The sequence below is a fragment of the Littorina saxatilis genome, unplaced genomic scaffold (assembly GCF_037325665.1).
Source record: "Littorina saxatilis isolate snail1 unplaced genomic scaffold, US_GU_Lsax_2.0 scaffold_786, whole genome shotgun sequence".
NCBI lineage: Eukaryota > Metazoa > Mollusca > Gastropoda > Littorinimorpha > Littorinidae > Littorina > Littorina saxatilis.
This window is the reverse complement of record NW_027129073.1, coordinates 22808-42500: the sequence shown is the minus strand read 5'-3', so window position 1 is coordinate 42500 and position 19693 is coordinate 22808.

Here is a 19693-nt window from a genome sequence, read left to right as displayed (position 1 = left end):
GTGAGGCAATGTCCGGGGTTGCGAGATGGGTGGGGAGTCTGGGCTATAAAGTTCTTGCACGCGAGACAATATACTTCTTTTTGTGTGTGTGTGTGGGGGGGGGAGTATTTGTTATCAACTCTCTCTCTCTCTCTCTCTCTCTCTCTCTCTCTCTCTCTCTCTCGCTCTCTCTCTCTCAATCTCTCTCTCTCTCAATCTCTCTCTCTCTTTCATTTTCTCTCTCTCTCTCTCTGTGAATATTTTTGTCATCCTAAATGTTAGGGGGGGGCAAAAAGACATGTCCCCCCCCCCCCCACCCCAGGTACTGCTGCCCCCCCCCCCCCCCCCCCCGTTTCCGACGCCAGTGCACTGAGTACATACGCACACAAACACCACAAATACACACACATGAAAGCTAAATTTATTAGCACATCTGTTTTTAGTGACACTTTTTTTTTATTACACAGCAACCACCAGGGGCCAGTTTCTGAAGCCAAAAACACAGTCGACCAACTGCAGTTGTTCGAGAGAACCACAGTAATCCGACGTTATCGGGTTTCACGAAAAACAATTCAGTCGGCCGACTGCGGGTCGTCTCACCGGAAGTCGGTCAAACACAGTGATGCTCCCCCCCCCCCCCCCCACACTGTGTTCGGCTTACTGCGGTAAACCGAAAATAAATGTATTTATCCGCACAGTCAATGGCAGAATGCTCACACTTTTTTGGATTGTGAGCCAAACCTTGTGATTGTTCTTCGAAATGTATCTATCATGACGCAGTAATCCAGGAGACAAGTCAGGGTTATGTCTTGAAGACGTCACATTATGGCGTAAGAGGGTTAGACGTCACGCGAAGGAATTACTGAAAGTCTCGGTCATTGTTATTTTGAGCGGGGCGAGACTTGTTTTTTCTTCGAAATCGGCCATTTCCACGTGCGAATGAGCAAACGGAAGTGGTAATGTTGCTAAATTTAGCCCTCGACTTGGCCATTCGGATTACTGTACAGTCGGTCGACTGCGGTTGTCCGCGGGTGACGGTGATTCGCTCATGAAACGCGCTTTTCGGTGACCCGGCGATCAACCACAGTCCATCGACTGGGCAGTCGATCGACTGTCAGTCGGTTCACTGCTATCTTATGAAACTGGCCCCAGGGGTAGGAGTATACATTATTATTGTTCCATATCTGACAACATTTCACGGGTGAAGCAAGTTTACCTTTAGTAGAGTTTCAGAACAATCATGTAAATTAGTAAGTTTACAGAACAATCACGTATGAGGGCTTCCATGATTACGATGAAATAAATAGTAGACTTTCAGAACAATCATGTAATAGTCACTTTTCAGAACAATCACGCGTAACATACGTCTAGTATGTTGGTAAAATATTCTGACATTCCTGTTTTTGACCGCTCATGCGATAGACACCTGCGGAATATCATAGCACATGAAATACCCCAGCTAGATAAACAAAATAACATGTTCGCATATGAAATTATCAAAGTTGTGCATATTGTGAATTGTTTTCGATTTTATATTGGACCCTTCTGTTTTTGTCCAGTCGATTTTGAGGGTACCCTTATGTGAGCGGCGGTCACGTGATCCCAGTAAAAGATATCTTTGATACAAAAGATGATCCAGATAGTCCAGTAAACGGCCTTAACTGGCATAACTATTACATTTCAATAAAATGAAATAAGAACTAATACTTGTATTTGGGTGCGACATTTGTTGCAATAATGTTTTGGTGAAGTTTACTTAGACAATTGCTTGAGTTTACATGATGAGGGCTAGAATTTATCTCACACTAAAACGCGCACTTTCCTGGCTAGCTTCGTTGATATTAGATTTATCTCTTGCTTCGAAGGACAAAAAAACAACCTTGTCTGCCAAGTAGAATGCATCAAGGCGCTCGGCACAACACATTTTGCGCCATAATATATTATGTTTCGTAAACGACCCACGCCATCCAAAAAGGGATACACATCGTAAACTCCTTCTTTAAATCCATATGGGTTGCCAATAACCTACATCATTCACCCTGTCCAGTTCAAAATACGTCATTGCTTATGTCTTTGTTTACAATCATTCTTCAGAAAGTTGTCGATGGCAGGGACAAAATGTGTTTGAAGATTACATGAAGTCTGAATGTGTTTAGACAAAACAGTGTATGTACAGTCTATAACTGTCTACCTTAAACATTAATCTCCATGATTTACGTGTTCCAGGGCGGCGCCACAGGTAAAAAAAACCTCTCTCTCTCTCTCTTTCTCTCTTTCTCTCTTTCTTTCTCTCTCTCTTTCTCTCTCTCTCTTTCTCTCTCTCTCTCTTTCTCTCTCTCTCTTTCTCTCTCTCTCTTTCGTTCTCTCTCTCTCTCTCTTTCTTTCTCACTCTCTCTCTCTCTTTCTCTCTCTCTCTCTCTCTCTCTCTCTCTTTCTCTTTCTCTTTCTTTCTCTCTTTCTCTTTTTCTCTCTCTCTTTCTCCCTCTCTCTATCTCTCTCTCTCTTTCTCACTCTCTCTCTCTGTCTCTCTCTCTGTCTCTCTCTCTCTGTCTCTGTCTCTTTCTCTCTCTCTCTCTTTCTCTATCTCTCTCTCTCTCTTGTTCTCACTCTCTCTCACTTTCTCTCTTTCTCTCTCTCTCTCTCTCTCTCTCTCTCTCTCTCTCTCTCTCTCTCTCTCTCTCTCTCTCTCTCTCTCTCCTCTCTTGCTCTCACTCTCTCTCACTTTCTCTCTCTCTAAAACAGTAATTGTTCGATTGGTATCACGCCGATTTCTCATATTTTTCTCTCACTATTCTGACCCTGATTACCTTTTAGAAATATGATACAGCTTTGTTTTATATTAGCTTTAGAAAATCATTGAAAAGCACTGTTAGCAAAAAAGTACTACGTACTAACACTACTGTAGTACTAAAGTACATGATATATGTACTACACAGTACCATAGTACTCAGTACAATGTACTATAGTATACTCTAGTGCATGGTAAATTTACTCTGGTATATACTACTCTAAAATTCGTCATATAGTACACGGTACATTTACTATAGCATACGTATCAGTTCCACCTCCGTTTATCCATGGTATCACGTGGTATCTTGTCTAGACTGGGTTAATAACATTGATGACGTCACTCGAGGCTCTGCCGAGTTATAGGAATTGAAATCCTTTTTTTACGACCTGCAAAAACCCTAAGAAAATCAGGTCTTAAAAAAAAGGTAGACTTACAGAGGTTGTGAACAGAATATCTTATAAAACAGGGTCTTAACAATATCTTGTTGGGGGTCTTTAAAGGGAGGGAGTCTTCTATGGGGTTAGTAGATGGTTCGAGGATGGGTGGCGGCAACGAAGGCAATGTCGTGTGTAAGCATTTGCTTTTCTTGTTTTTGTCTTGACTCATTAGAAAAGACTGAAGCGTGGGATGACACGGTCTGCAGATGGACTGCACCCTCGACGAAAAAGAGGATGAACCATCATCAACAGATCAAGGCCGTTCCAGTTAGAATACAGTCTTTGGCCTTGTCACTTGAATTTCGTGTGGTAGACCACTCTGTTTCGGTTTTATTAGTATCCGTATTTTGCTTACATTTTTAAGAGTACTATCATAATATTTCACTGTGAGCATAATAAAATATAAGGCATGTTCAAGGAAGATTTTGAGGACGTCGTAGAAACAGGTATCAAACTACAGGACAATACTGTCTTTTAAAAAAAGATAATTTGCTATTTAAAGTTTTGGCTTTTGCTTGTGGTGTATATTTGATTTCTGATCCAACAGTTGTTTTTTGATATTATAATTTATTATAAGTAGTGTTCATTTTATTATATTTATCATTATTAATATAATTTCACTTTTCCTGGTCATTGCTACTTCTGTCAACAGAAGTTAACCCTTCGAGGTCTGATTTGTGTTTTGACATTTTCTGAAAGTAGTTATAACCATCGCAATAATTTTAATTCCAACCTATTTAAAAATGTGCGGCTGAAAGAATAAGAGGATATAGCGCTCCTTTTTCCAAAGTTACCAATATTTTTTCCAGTAATAAGATAGCAAGATTTGTTGTTGTTTGTTTTTCATTAATAAGAATGCTTTTGATATATAAACACAGAGAAGAAAGTATTGCACAATTTGTGTACCTCACCTATTAAATCTTTACTCTTTATAGCTCAGTAAAAAAACAATACCTTAAAGGGTTTTTTTCTTTTTCTTTAACTGGCTGAGCTTTTAATTAGTGGTTTCTTTTACAGGGGTTGCTTGAGCAATATTTCAATCTATTTAATTGGAAATAGAGGCTGCGACAGTGCCGCCTTAAGTTTAAAAGCCAGATGAGACGTTTTCATTGACATACATCTGGGAATATTATCTGAATAAATGTGTGTGTAATTAAGTTTCATGAAGATCGGTCAGGAGAATTGCTCTGCACATACACAACATGAGTAAAGTTTATTCAAAATTCAGTGGTAAACAGTATTCGTATAACACAATATTAATCTGCTGAAAATGGACACATTCTTACACCTCACATTCTATGCATACTTCGCCATGCTCCCGCGGACAGACAGTGGCGTCAACACTTCAAGCACGTTCCCAACTGAATGTAAACGTATTTACACGTAAAGAGTACACACTACACATGCACACACTCATAATGTATGCAAACAAACATGCACACATTCAGGGCTTAAAGCCCCATTATGTCTCAACTGGTTTACAAAACGATTTAACTCTTCTGATAAAACAAAACAGTTCTAACCTTATGGAACACACTTGCACTAGCATTTAATAGCATTAAATGAAACAGTTCGTTTGAATTGCTATTTAACTCGCATAATCCACACACCAGATTTCATGGTTTATTTAACCCCTGAGCCATCGTGAACCCGCTTGATCCACTTTCCTTTTTAGGGATGGTCTGAGGATTATCCTGGTACACATTGTCCTTCAGATAGCCCTAACGGAGTCCCTAACTGCAGCAACGTTCTCTTTTAACCCATATAACCTTGCATACTTTTGTCAATTTTAATGTCTCAGACCATCCCTGAACTAAAACAAGCCATCACCCAGAAGATCAGGGCCATCCCAAAGGAAGAATGTGTTCGGGTCATTGACAACTTCGCTCGCCGTGCTCAAATATGCCTCCAGCGCAACGGTGGCTATCTGGAGCATGTTTTATGAACTGCTGTATTACTACTGTGGATATAGTATTACATTGTAGGCATGTTGTTTTTAAGAATTGTTAACATCTCAGCTTTCCATTTCAGTTTAGTTATTGTAAATATGTTGATTGGTTCATGAAATAAAGCTGTTTGAATGGGTTAAAAGTTTTGTGAGACACCCTGAAACCCTTCCATACGTCAGCGCAACGTATGTCAAATTTTATCAAGTCCAACCATCCGAGAAGGGTGTAAGGATGCTCAATATTTTCTTGAATCTTTCCTTCACGCTTCAGTCCATATTTCACAATTCTGGTTTGTATACATCGTAGTCGCCGATGTGTCCAGAGCATGATCCCACGAACGAAAAGGCGCTGAGACTTACGTCGCGTATCCTTCTGTGGGCCTATTGAGTGTGCTCGCCTCGATTCACTTCGAAAAGCAGACACAGAAAGCAAAATACCGCTCGTTCAAATGTAGTTTGTACTTAAATATGTTCAGTGGAATGAATTCAATCCCTACGGTAGAAAACATAATGGAAAAGCTCCCCTAGAATGGGTTTTAGTGCAAATGTGTCGGTCTCTTGATAATACGTGAACACTGTGACCTTCTTTTTGACAACTTCTGAGCGTTAGATCCCACGTTACGGGCATACTACACCCCTACCACCGCGGGTATTCCCGCTCTCGCTCGATCACGTAGGAAACTGGTTTTTATACGTGAGGGCAACGTATCTCATATTCCTTTAACATCTTCATAATTATACACCATTCAAATAAAGTATGAGCCGCCCCCTTAAAGCATTTACCCTATATCCTGGCGCATAAACCACACTTTTCAGTTGTGTGGTTGCTTGACAAAAATTATATAAATCGGGTGACCCGTTCCAACGGCTCTGCGATATCACAGCAAACCATGAAGCACGCAAGGACCACCCAAGCTAAATGTAGAAATGTCATCTCGACCAAAATACTCCCATGAAGCATATGTTCAAAACGACTGAAAATTCGGCATAACAGTAACCTTTTCCCAGGAACAGATCAAGTCTGCTTGGTAACCCAATGCACACGTGTATCATGTATGTGTGGTGGGGGGGTGGTGTTGTTTAGTTTTGGTTAGTAAAACTGCCCAGCACGAATGTTTTGTTTCATAAAGACTTTGTAAACGTCCATAAAGTAATGTTCCGTCCAATTCATTTGAATTGAAGGCTAGGTTTGGGTATACACATAAAGGCATGCGCGAACGCACGCACGCACGCACACCCACAATCACCCACCCACACACACACACACACACACACACACATGGCGTCGCCCATTTGCACAGACAGACAGACAGACAAGCAGGCAGACATACAAACACACACACACACATATACACACATACACACATTCGCACATGCACATGACGTACAGTCAGAAACACAACGACGCCCACTTACACACTAACACACACCCTTATAAGCGGGTGGTGAAAGCGTGGTGGCCAGTGACCCAGAACGAACACAAACCAATGCTCGAAGTTCGATTGCCCTACTTTTCTTTTCTGTTTCCTTTAAAACAAAAACAAAAATCATTGACTTTACCTGCTGGTTAACACTCGGTATGATCTGGGTCAGTGGAACATAACTTCCACGTGCAGCACACAGCGACACCGACACAATGACGGCAGCAGTTTCAACACTGGGTATTGTTGCAGACTTTAGCGCGCTGTCCACGATTTTTTAAAGCACGAGTTTTGGAGTTTTGCCCTACTTTTCTAGGTGACGTGGTATCTAACGAGCAGTTTTTACAACTTTCCTCTGCGTGACTTATCTCGATAGGGATAGGTGAGGTCGGGGTACGTAACGCAATATCTAAACCTCCCTAATATTGGACTACTTTTACCTAAACCGTTTTACCACGTGACCCCTGTAAAGGAATTTTTGATCAGCTAAGTTTGTAATTATGCAGAACATAAATATTAATTTGTAATTGCCTACTCATTTTAGTTTAATCAGCATTTTTTTGTTATTCCCGCTCAATCGTTTAGTGCTGTTTGTCCTCTCTACACGTTTATTAACGTAGACTCTGTTCTTTATTTCTTTCATGTAATTCTGTCAGAGATAGACAATACATAATTTATTTCCAATGTCTGCGTTCTGTGATTCAGTGTGGTGTCGAGCTTGTAATGTTTTTAATGTATAGTACACTTAGTGTGTGTGTGTGTGTGTGTGTGTGTGTGTGTGTGTGTGTGCGTCTGTGTGCGTATGGGTGTGTGTGACTCTGTGTGTGACTGTGTGTGTATGTGTGTGTGTGTGTGTGTGTGACTGGGTGTGTTCGTGTGTTTGTGTGTGTGTGTGTGTGTGTGTGTGTATGTGTGTGTGTGTGTGAGTGTGTGTGTGTTTGTGTGTGTGTGTGTGTTTGTGTGCGTGTGTGTGTGTGTGTGTGTGTGTGTGTGTGTGTTTAAACATCTGAGCCCGAGTTTGTGGCCAGTGCATTGCATGTAAAGAACCCCCACACACACACATACACACACGCACAAGCACACATAAACGGACAGAGACAGTGAAGTCAAAAGTCCCGATGTCTCATTCGCTTCAGAGTATTGCCCCTGTGCGCACCTTCATGTGGAAGCTGGTACTCATACAACACTCGTTAATCTCACAATAACACAAGTGATAACACTATTATTATTGACCGCCATTCAGTGTCATATATGCGTTACAAAACTGGGTAGAACAAGAAAAAGAAAATAACAAAATCATTAGACATTATGCAAATATGTGACCCTCCACCACGAAATGAGTCGCATGTCACCTCGCGCGGTTCTGCTCTAAGCTTAAGGGGTTATTAGTGTGTTCAAACCGCAGCTTAAATCCATTACACATACTGTGCACAGGTTCCTCTAAGCATTATGAACACATCTGTGCAAAGAAAAAAGGGGGTCGCCTTTTTAACTTTTCTTTAACAATTTTTTTTACTGGGGGTGGTCAAATATGATTTTGGGAAAAACACTGTGATTCTTAACGTGATCTTAACTGACATATTTAGCTTCACAAATGATAAACAAAACATTACGTTGTGTAGATAAATGAGTGGAGAGTATTACTTGATCATAATACGTAACTTATTATGTGCATTTTCAGAAAATTATCGAGGTTTGTCGAGGGCGTTCACATAAAATTATCAGTCATTTAGCGGTAAAAACGTAATTACAAAAACATTGCAGCTTATATAACCAAATTTAAACACAGTTAAATTCACTATATGCTGTTAGTTACAATAACAAAACAAAAAAATAAAGTGTTACCTTATTGCCTAGTCCACAATTATCCCCGCCCCAACTGACCCCACCCCCATAATTCTCACTCAGTCACTGCCACCATAATTATCTTGACTGACAAAAAATGATGAAAAAAGTCATTTGGGAGCCCAGTAGGCCAGTTGGTGGAGCACTGGAAGTGTGATCCATGAGTTTGAATCCGGGTGAAGGAGTGGGGGAAGAAACATTTGGGTGCAAAGTTTCATGAAGATCTGTCCAGTAGTTTTCTCGGAATCGCACTACACAAACACAGGCACACCGTGCTCACACACACGCTCAGACACCCACACAGACACCCACACACAGACACACACACACAAACACACACACACAGACACCCACACCCACCCACACACAGACACCATGGTGGATCTGTCAGTATGGAAGGGGGATATACTTAGAATTTAAGAGTGTAGATCGAGGTGGCGAAGCACCCGAGACAGAGACTGATTGGGGGCATGCGTCCCCCACCCCTTCCCTCTAGAAAAAAAATAGCTCGTGAGATTTAAACACATTTCGTGCACAGGTTCCTCTCTAAGCAATATGTCCACATCATTAGCCAGAAAAAGATGTTTTCCTTATTAATTTTTGGGGGGCCTTTTTTGTCCGGGGATGGTCAAATATGATTTTGCGAAAAACACTGTAATTATTAACGTTATCCTAACTGACATATTTAGCTGTACAAACGATAAATAAAACATAACTTTCTGTAGATAAATGAATGAGATACGTTACTTATTAATGTGCATTTTTAGAAAATTATCGAGGTTTGTCGAGGGCGTACACATAAATTCATTAGTCATTTAGCGGTAAATACGTTATTACACAAACATGCCAGCTTATATCATAACAGCGGATAAAATGGCCAAACTGGGTGCGGAGGACGAGCAAGAAGAAAACCCAGTGAGCTCCACAGAGATGAAAACCATCATAAAGTCTCTGCTTAAAACCCCCCCAACGCACGACAACTACCACCAACTGTCAAGACCTGAACAGGTAGTCATTTTCCGCCTGAGAACAGGGCACAACAGAATGCAACAACACCTGCACAAAAAACTGCGAGCATGTGTGTCCCTGTGGAGACGCAGAGCAGGATGCAGCCCACATCCTGCAGGACTGCAGGAATCTCCAGCCCCTAAGGAGAGAGATCTGGACCAGGCCGGTGCCCTTCATGAGAAGCTGCATGGACCTGTGGAGGCTCTTCACAAGACTCAACTCAACTCAACTCAACTCAATTTTATTAATCCATATGGAAATTAAATTGTAACAATACTCATTTCCAATCAAAAGAATAAGAATGCATAATAAAAATAAAAACAACATAAGAAAATAAGTGAGTATGATTATTATGAGTATGGTCACAGTCTCACTAACGCAAACAGTCATCCGTCAAGTCAAGTCTGCCAACACACAACTCACTCACACAACAACAACAGCAACAGCAATACAATTTAACAAAAACCATAATTCCGATAACAAAAAGACGTCCAAGAGTCCACCTCCACATCCCCGCACACACAAGGTATACAAAGCACCACATTACCAGAGCTGGACTCCAAGTTTAGCATTGGCGAACGACAAGAAAAAGAAGATATCATAACCAAATTTAAACACAGCTAAGTTCACTACATGTTGTTACAATAACTAAAAAAATAATAAGGTCTTACCTTATTGCCTACGTACTCCACAATAGGGCGTATGCATAAACTGACTTATGAGAGTAGTTTCCCTTGTTTACCAAACAATGGCGTCAGCGAAGGGAAAGCCTGTTACCGTGAGCGAGTTAGGGTCGTTCTTGCGTGAAAGAGGCGTCACGTTTAGCGATTACCGCAAGCATGAAGTGTCCGATTTAGTGCAGAAAGCATTTGAAATCAAGTTGCCCATCGATCCCGAGGCGCTGATCGAGGATCGAGCCGAAGTGATCGGCTTGAAACTGCGCGATTTAGCCGGTCCAGAAAGAGCGGTGCGTCCCGCTAGCGCTACGTGTCATTTGTGCATTTGTGCTACGTATCGTTTGCGCTATTTTCTGTAGTGCTATCGACACAAATTGACAAAAACAGTAGTGCTATCGGCACGTATTGCTATTGCCACAATTCACACATGCCATTATCACCTCCCCCTCTCTCTCCCCATCTGTCTTCTCTCGCTCTTTCTTTCTCGCTCGCTCTTTCCCCCTCCCCCCTCTCTCCCCCCCCCCCCCCTCTCTCTCTCTCTCTCGCATGATACCCATCCACGGATGTTTTTTTGTGTGTGAGTTTGTGTGTACGATACTGTGTGTACGTATGCGTTTGTGCGTGTGTGTGTTTGTGTGTGTGTGTGTGTGTGTGTGTGTATGTGTGTGCCTATGTGTGTGTGTGTGTGTGTGAGTGTGTGTAATGAAGAGAGACAGAGAGAGAGGGAGAGCGGTAATTGAATTTGCCTTTTACTGAATTAAAACTATTGTCAAAAACAGTGCATTAAGAACTAAAACCAACCAACCATGAAATAAAAACCACCCTCCATCCCTTTCTCTCTCTCTCTGTTAACTGTCTCTCTCTTCCGCTTTCTCGCTCTTTCTCTGTCTGTCTGTCTGTCAATCTCCCCCCCCCCTCCCCCGGATCTCTCTCCCCCTCTAATTTCATAAAAGAATTTGGGAGAGAAGAAAAGGTTTCACTAATATCCTCGGTTATACCTTGTGTCAATATTTGTATTTAAAAATATATGCAATAACACTGTCTTACAATTTGTCAAAAACAAAGCCCTTTTTTTCTAAAAAGATCAAAATCCGAAAGAAACAACTGAAAATCATGCAGAGACTTTCTTCCAAAAATTACAAATCTCTGGCAAAGTGAAAGGAAAAACAAAATATTCCTTCAGAGAGAGAGAGAGAGAGAGAGAGAGAGAGAGAGAGAGAGAGAGAGAGAGAGAGAGAGAGAGAGAGAGAGAGGAGAGACACGCACACACACACACAAGACAAGACAAGACAAAGACAAATTCTTTATTAACGAGGGTAATGGCATAAACAAACAGGTGCTTTTTTACATCCAGCCCTCGAACATGGGAGGGTTTAATCTAATGATAATACGTTTAAAAAATGTTAGAATATGAATCAAAGAAGTAAAAAAAAAGCAAACAACCGAACAAACAAACGATTAACATACTAAACAAACAAACATACATACAAACTAACATAACAAAGAGAGAGAGAGAGAGAGAGAGAGAGAGAGAGAGAGAGAGAGAGAGAGAGAGAGAGAGAGAGAGAGACGCAGACGCAGATGCAGATAGTTTATTCAATAGGCCATAGCCCCTTATGAAGGGGTGTGAACAAACGGTTCACATTGCATATAAATTAAACTCAACAGGTGCACACAAAAAAGGTACAACATAATAATCGCACAACACATACATTATACGGCATTTAACTAGGAGGTTACAACATCTCTTAATTTAAAGGCTTTATACAAATACAGGGATACATTTCGGACAACAGTTTCTTGAGGTGATGCTAAAAGCAAGCTGAGTCGGAAAATGCTTGGGTTCTTATAATATTTAAATGGGATCAAATTTTCTCTTAATTTGTTATAGTATGGACAACACAAAACAAAATGGACTTCATCTTCTTGGTTTTGTTTACAAAGAGGACACATCAAATCATCGGCATTATGTTTTCTATATCGGTAAGCATGCACTGCAATTTCTGAAATGCCGAATCGAAACCTGGTCATAATAAACTTTAAATGCCTATCCATATTCGACAAAAGATAGGGTTTAATGTCATGTACAGTACAAAATGTCCGATAAACAGCATATATATCACTATTTTGTATATATGATAACCCCACTCTTGCCATCTGCAATCGACCAACCTTTCCCTAAAAACACGCAAAAAATATTTTTCATTAACAACGCCCTGATTCCACCACACAAAACCAAAACCGTACTCATACAATTTACAACGGACACCTGAGGCCCAGTTCGTTTTACCACTTTCATCCATTTTATACAACATTTCATAGGATTTACGAGGAAGTCTGTGCGCCTCCATCTTTAACAATTTCAACCAGTAGCTAATGCATCTTAAAATAGAATTCAAATATATCGGATATCTGTTTGTCTCGCCATATACAAGATCATTAGGTGTTCGCATTCGAACTCCTAAGAACTTCTTCAGTGCAAATAAATGGACTTTTTCACACTGCAGAGCAGCCTTATCCAGTCCCCATATCTCAGCACCATACTGTACTATTGGTTGTACTTGGGAATCAAACAACTTCAAAAAAACATTCAAACTATTATTATTAAGCACACATAATCTTTGTATAATACACGTCAGAGCATTTTTGGCCCAGTTTGAGAGCGCAAGAGGCAGCAGTAAAACTAAGGCTAGTTAAAAACAATATTTCTAAATACTTATACACGTTTACAACAGGTAATATATCACCCCCATATGTCCATCTTTCCCTTGCACTCAAATATCCACCCTTCCTAAACACAATAATGTTACTTTTACTCATGTTTACCTTTAAATGAAGAGAAGACACTGTCCTGCGTAAATTATTTAACTGAGTCTGTAGACCCACAACTGTCTCTGATAACAACAATAAATCATCAGCAAGCAAAAGAATAAACAATTCCAAATAATCATCAGTAAATGTGGCACCATGTCTTCCATTCTCAATTATCTCAAGTGCTAACTCATTAATAAAGAGAGAAAATAAAACTGGGCTACATACATCGCCCTGTTTAACACCAAATGTACAATTAATATAATCCGTAAACTTTGCTCCACATCTCACTTTTATTTTTACATTATCATACATACTCTTCACACACCTAAAGAGTTTCCCTTTTATTCCGTTTTTTAACAGAATTGGCCAGAGCAAAGCTCTATTGATGGAATCAAACGCTTTCTCAAAATCTATAAAGGCAACATACAGCTTACGATTCAAAGAAAATTGTTTCTGTACAAAGGCCAAAAGTGTAAACATATGATCAATAGTGGAATAATTCTTCTTAAAACCAGCTTGATATTCCCCCGTACTGTTATTACATTCAATCCATTCTTGCAACCTGTTATTAATCACAGTACTATAGACCTTGCTACTAACATTACACAGCGAAATTCCACGATAATTATTTGGATCATTCACATCGCCTTTCTTAAACAAAGAGATAACAATGGGCTCTGTCCAGCTTTCTGGAAATACACCCTTGGAAAACAAAAAATTAAACAAGTGTACCAAAAAGTCAATCCCTGGAGAAAAAACATTTTTCAACAGTTCTCCTATTATTCCATCAGGCCCAGCAGACTTTTGAGGTTTTAACTTTCTCATTGCAATCAAAACTTCTTCTTTTGAAATAGGACGATTCAAAATACCTTCATCGTCTTCATATTCTATTTCTTCAGCCTCAATTACATCTTTTTCCAATAATACTTTGAAATGCTGAAACCAGGTATCAACTGGTATGTTGTTCTTTATTTGTTTTCGTTTTGAGGATAATTTATGCATTATATTCCAAAATTCTTGTTGATCGTTTACAGATTCAATAAGTTTTTGTAATGTCAAATCATTATACAATCTTTTCTTTCTTTCTAACATGTTTTTATATTCCCGTCTGGCTAAACAATAAACATTGCGAGCGTGAATGTCTTCAGGCTGATTACATCTGCTTAACAACCTCCACACATTTTTTCGGGTTATTCTACACTCTTGATCGAACCAATCATCCGATTTCTTATTTGACTTCAAATAAATTCTTTTCTTCATGCAGTCAGCACTTTCTTTAACACAAGTGTTAAATAATTCCAAGGCTCCATTCATATCAGATTCAATCATATTTTGGGCAGACTCTAACCTTGCACACATATCATCTGCACACATCAAATTCACATACGTTCCTGCCTTCTTGCTGTCCCACACATACTTTTCAATAAAGCAGTCTGCATTCTCACGCATATCATGATAAACATTATCACATGGGAACGTAACATGCACTTCAACTGGCATAATTATGATCTGACTCAATCTGGCCAGCCACCAGTTCGCTGGAAGACAGAGTAATTGCAAATAAATCATTAGACAGCAACAAATAATCATTAACACTACTCCCCCTCTCTGACATGTAGGTAAAACAGCCCTGCAAATCCCCATTACACACACCATTAAGAATACACAGTCCAAGTGCAGTGCACATATTTAACAAATATTTACCATAACTATTCAATATCTGATCTTGTGATTTTCGATTCCCGCAAACTGACTGACTTTTGTGCAATAAATCAAAAACATCATGATCTTGTAATACAGGCTGGGACATATTGGCTGTTCTGCTATTCAGGTCACCCGACAACACGACATAAACATCACCTTCTGTCAACAAACATTCAGTCAAACATTCTTCTAATAGAGAAACACCATTATCCAGATCAAAAAACGAGTAATACGGCGAGCCCTCGGGCGGAACATAAGCACACACATACAAAATATCCTTAGAAATTCCAAAGAGGATTTTATCAAGGATAAAAACAATGAAGTTAGAACATTCAACATCAAGTTTACGCACAAAGGGAGCAAACTCATTTCTGAGTAGGCACAATACACCGCCTGACCTTCGGCCCTGCTTGGTAAACTTCACTGCGGGTTTAACAAAAAGTGAATAACCATCAAAAACAGTTGACGTAAATTCATCCATAAACGTTTCTACAAGGCAAACAAAATCGAAACTCCCTACATAATTTACGAATTCTGTGTCAGTTAATTTGGAGTACAAGCCGTTAACATTCCACTGTAAAAAGGAAAAGGGCTTATTCACACTTCCAGTGACTTTACAGCTACTAACATTTGTTGTGTGCTCGACTTTTTCTTTTTCTTTTACAACACGCATGTCTAGGTTTGCTGTCAGAATAGGATTCTTATCTGACCCCTGACCCACTGTGTCATTCACACTCGCACTGCTTTCACTGTCACAGTTTACCGACACCCTGTCGTCAACATTGTTATCGCTAACACAGTCCGTTTTTCCACGTGCGCTCACCGCGTTGTCCAAAACTACAGGTAACACCGGTGTCTTTCGGATGTCCGCACTATTCTCACGTGCGAAATACTGCTTAGCCCCAGTCACTACACTGTCACAACAATTGGCACGAGCTTCCCTAACACGTTGTAAAACCGGTGTCACTTTTGTATGTGTTCCCTTTGCACTATGACTCCCCGGACAAATCAAAAACTTACTAGCTGAAGTTTTCATTGGGGGCCGGCCGAGGCCCTATTTCTGTTCATGCAGACGATCGTCTTTATCAACCACACATTTCTTCCCATTGATGACTAGGTGGTCGTATATCATTGTCGCCTTCTTGCCATCTTTCTGAGCCGCCTTCAGATGTGGAGTGAGCTTCTTCCTGATGTCTCTCACACGTTGAGAGAAATCTTCACCAATGAAAATGTTGCTGCCTTTGAGCTTTCGTTTTGCTTTAAGAATCTGCTCCTTGTCTTTGTAGAAGCAACATCTAGCGATAACTGGCGAGTCTGGCTTTGCACTGACCCGGTGCACGCGGTCAAACTGGATATCTCCTCCCAACTCAAGCTTGTCGACAATGAGCTCTCTCACCGTAGCTTCACAGTCTTCCCATTTTTCGTTTTCCTCCCTCGGTAGTCCGTAAAACATCACATTGTTTCTTTTGGACCTACATTCTAGATCATCGGTCTTTGCCTCTAAACGCTCCACTTTCGTTTTCAAGACATCGTTCTCACTTTTCAGCTCATTGTTCATTCGCCACACTTCCGATACTTCTTCTCTCACTTCCCGCACCTCCTCTTGCAGATTTGCAAAGCCATTTTTCATTTCCTTTATGTCACCTTTTATGTCAGCCAGCAGATCCATAACATCTCTCAGACTAGGTTCGCCGTCAGCAGATGACGTGACAGAAGTAGCAGATGCACCACGTCTAGGGTTAGGTCCAGGGTTGAGCTCGATGTCTCCACATTGGTGCAGAATGTTTCCGAAGTACAGCAAGACCAGTAACAAACCTACCATGACACCGGTTGGCCTGTTTCGGATTTTCAACACACGCTGATACATGGCCGCCTTCTCTTTTGCACGTCGAAACATGAAACTTGCAAATACAAACGCAAATCTGCCAACGGCACCCCTAAAGTCAAGTGCTGCAGATGGCATGGTGGCTTGGTACTCACTAGGCAAACTTTTAAGGTACCTAATTGACGTTGTACAGAGTAATTAACAAAAACGACGGAGCTCCTTTTTTATGCGTCACGCATCGATGTGAGCTCGTTCACAGAGAGGAGAGAGAGAGAGAGAGAGAGAGAGAGAGAGAGAGAGAGAGAGAGAGAGAGAGAGAGAGAGAGAGAGAGAGAGAGAGAGCGAGCGAGCGAGCTCAGAATGGTTTATTATATTAAGGCCACAGAGAGAGAGAGAGACAGAGTGAGTGAGCGAGCGGGTGAGCAAGATAGAGATAGACACACACACACACACATACTGAAACAGACACACACACAAGCACACACATACACAGACATACATATATATACACACACAAACCAGAAGGAGTGAGAGCAAGAGAGAAAATGAGAAAGAGAGTCGTCAGTAAGTAGTGGTATTGACACGTAGCGATAATGACACGTAGCGCTAAAAGATGTAGTGCTGTCGACACGTAGTGATAATGAACGAATGATAGCGACTCATAGACAAATTATTTGTAGCACTAATCAACGTAGCGATAGCGGCACGTAGCACAAATGACACGTAGGACAAATGACACGTAGCACAAATGACACGTAGCGCTAGCGATACGCACCCCAGAAAACCCACGACGACGCAATGTTCAGCTGCAGAATCCTGGTTTCTTGTCAGGAAGTACCAACATAAACATTCTACCTGTAGCAAGCTGTGACCCAGCGCTGACACTTATCGTAGTGGTAATTAAACTTTCCAGGCTTCACGAATGGAAACAATTCGATCCCCACACACCGTTCGGGATACCTAGTGTCCATATTGCACACTCCCCATGCACATCTTTTCTGTCTCGGCATTTTATAACCTCAAAAATGTCACAGTCTACACAGCACTGTGAAAACAAAAACACGCCAAGTTTGTTATCCCTTTCAAGGGAAGCTACTCTCGCGCTCTCCTCCCGCGCGATTTACGAATATGGACTATTATCCCCGCCAGAACCCCACCCCCATATTTTGACTGACTAAAATGATGAAACAAGAAAAATGTTCATTCAAAATGAACAGGCGTCCATGTTATTTTGACAAAATGAATATTTTTGTTAAAGAAGCTGGCAAGCACACCCTTTCGAATATAGCGGAAGTAGTTTCGACCCTAAATGCTTAAGTACTTAGGCCTTAAACTTAAGTACGGGTTGATAGAATATTTTAATATAAGTGCAGTTTATTTTCAAAGTTTGGAGTCATAGATCATTCTTTTCGGATGCAATGTGACTAGCATGTATCAGTGAAATTTGTTGTTTAATTCTGCAAGCAAATGTGTGTGCTGTTATTGCATTATTTTCAAAAAACGCACAGAAAACAAGTCGCGTAAGGCGAAAATACAATATTTAGTCAAGTAGCTGTCGAACTCACTGAATGAAAGTGAACGCAATGCCATTTTTCAGCAAGACCGTATACTCGTAGCATCGTCAGTCCACCGCTCACGGCAAAGGCAGTGAAATTGACAAGAAGAGCGGGGTAGTAGTTGCGCTAAGAAGGATAGCACGCTTTTCTGTACCGCTCTTTGTTTTAACTTTCTGGGCGTGTTTTTAATCCAAACATATCATATCTATATGTTTTTGGAATCAGGAACCGACAAGGAATAAGATGAAAGTGTTTTTAAATTGATTTGGACAATTTAATTTTGATAATAATTTTTATATATTTAATTTTCAGAGCTTGTTTTTAATCCGAATATAACATATTTATATGTTTTTGGAATCAGCAAATGATGGAGAATAAGATAAACGTAAATTTGGATCGTTTTATAAATTTTTATTTTTTTTTACAATTTTCAGATTTTTAATGACCAAAGTCATTAATTAATTTTTAAGCCACCAAGCTGAAATGCAATACCAAACCCCGGGCTTCGTCGAAGATTACTTGACCAAAATTTCAACCAATTTGGTTGAAAAATGAGGGCGTGACAGTGCCGCCTCAACTTTCACGAAAAGCCGGATATGACGTCATCAAAGACATTTATCAAAAAAATGAAAAAAACGTATGGGGATTTCATACCCAGGAACTCTCATGTCAAATTTCATAAAGATCGGTCCAGTAGTTTAGTCTGAATCGCTCTACACACACACACAGACAGACAGACAGACGCACATACACCACGACCCTCGTTTCGATTCCCCCTCGATGTTAAAATATTTAGTCAAAACTTGACTAAATATAAAAACACTATTTTCGACGACTCACTGCGGAGCAGAGCGTGCAATATACGCTCTGCTGCAGTTATTCCACGTGCGGTTAGATAGACGCTCATACATGTAAGTACAGTTTATTTTCTAGGTTTGGTATCGTAGATAATTTTTTTCGAATGCAATGTGAAAAACAGGTATTGATACAGTTTGTTGTATAATTTTGCAAGTGAATATTTGTTTATTGGCTGCATGTTTGACAAAAACGTTGTAAAATAAACACTTTTTCGTTGCTTTTATTGTTTGCTTTGATTGCAGCCAAACGACTTGCTCTACGGGGCTGAAAATTAAGTGGAAGACACTTTGAGATATAAGGAATTGGATAGGCCATCATACAAGAAGGTGTAGAAATCTGCTTGCTGGCAGCTTTAAGTGTTACAGCGACATCAGAAAGCTCTAAAAGCTTTGTTTTTTTTTTAAATGCATTATTTTCATAGTTTGTCACTTTAGACTATTTTTGTAATAATTAATTTGATAGGAAAAAAATAGTGTAATATACAAATAAGAAAATTTTTGAATCACGTTTTTGCTATCCTTGATGAGAAGCGAGTTGAAATGTGCCTAAATAAAGTCACACCTTAACATTTTTTAGTTTTTGCCCACTTAGGCATTTGCAACATGAAATTTCAGTATTTTTTAAGTTTTTACCCCCCCCCCCCCCCCCCCCCCCCAAAAATGACATGTTTTAACAATTTGAAGTTTTTGTCTAAACATGAAGTGACATTCTAAGATCTGAAAGCTTTTTTTTTATTTTTAATGCAACGTCATGAATAATATTTTCAATTTTTTGCATTAAAGAAGCTGGCAAGCACACCCTTTCGAATATAGCGGAAGTAGATTCGACCC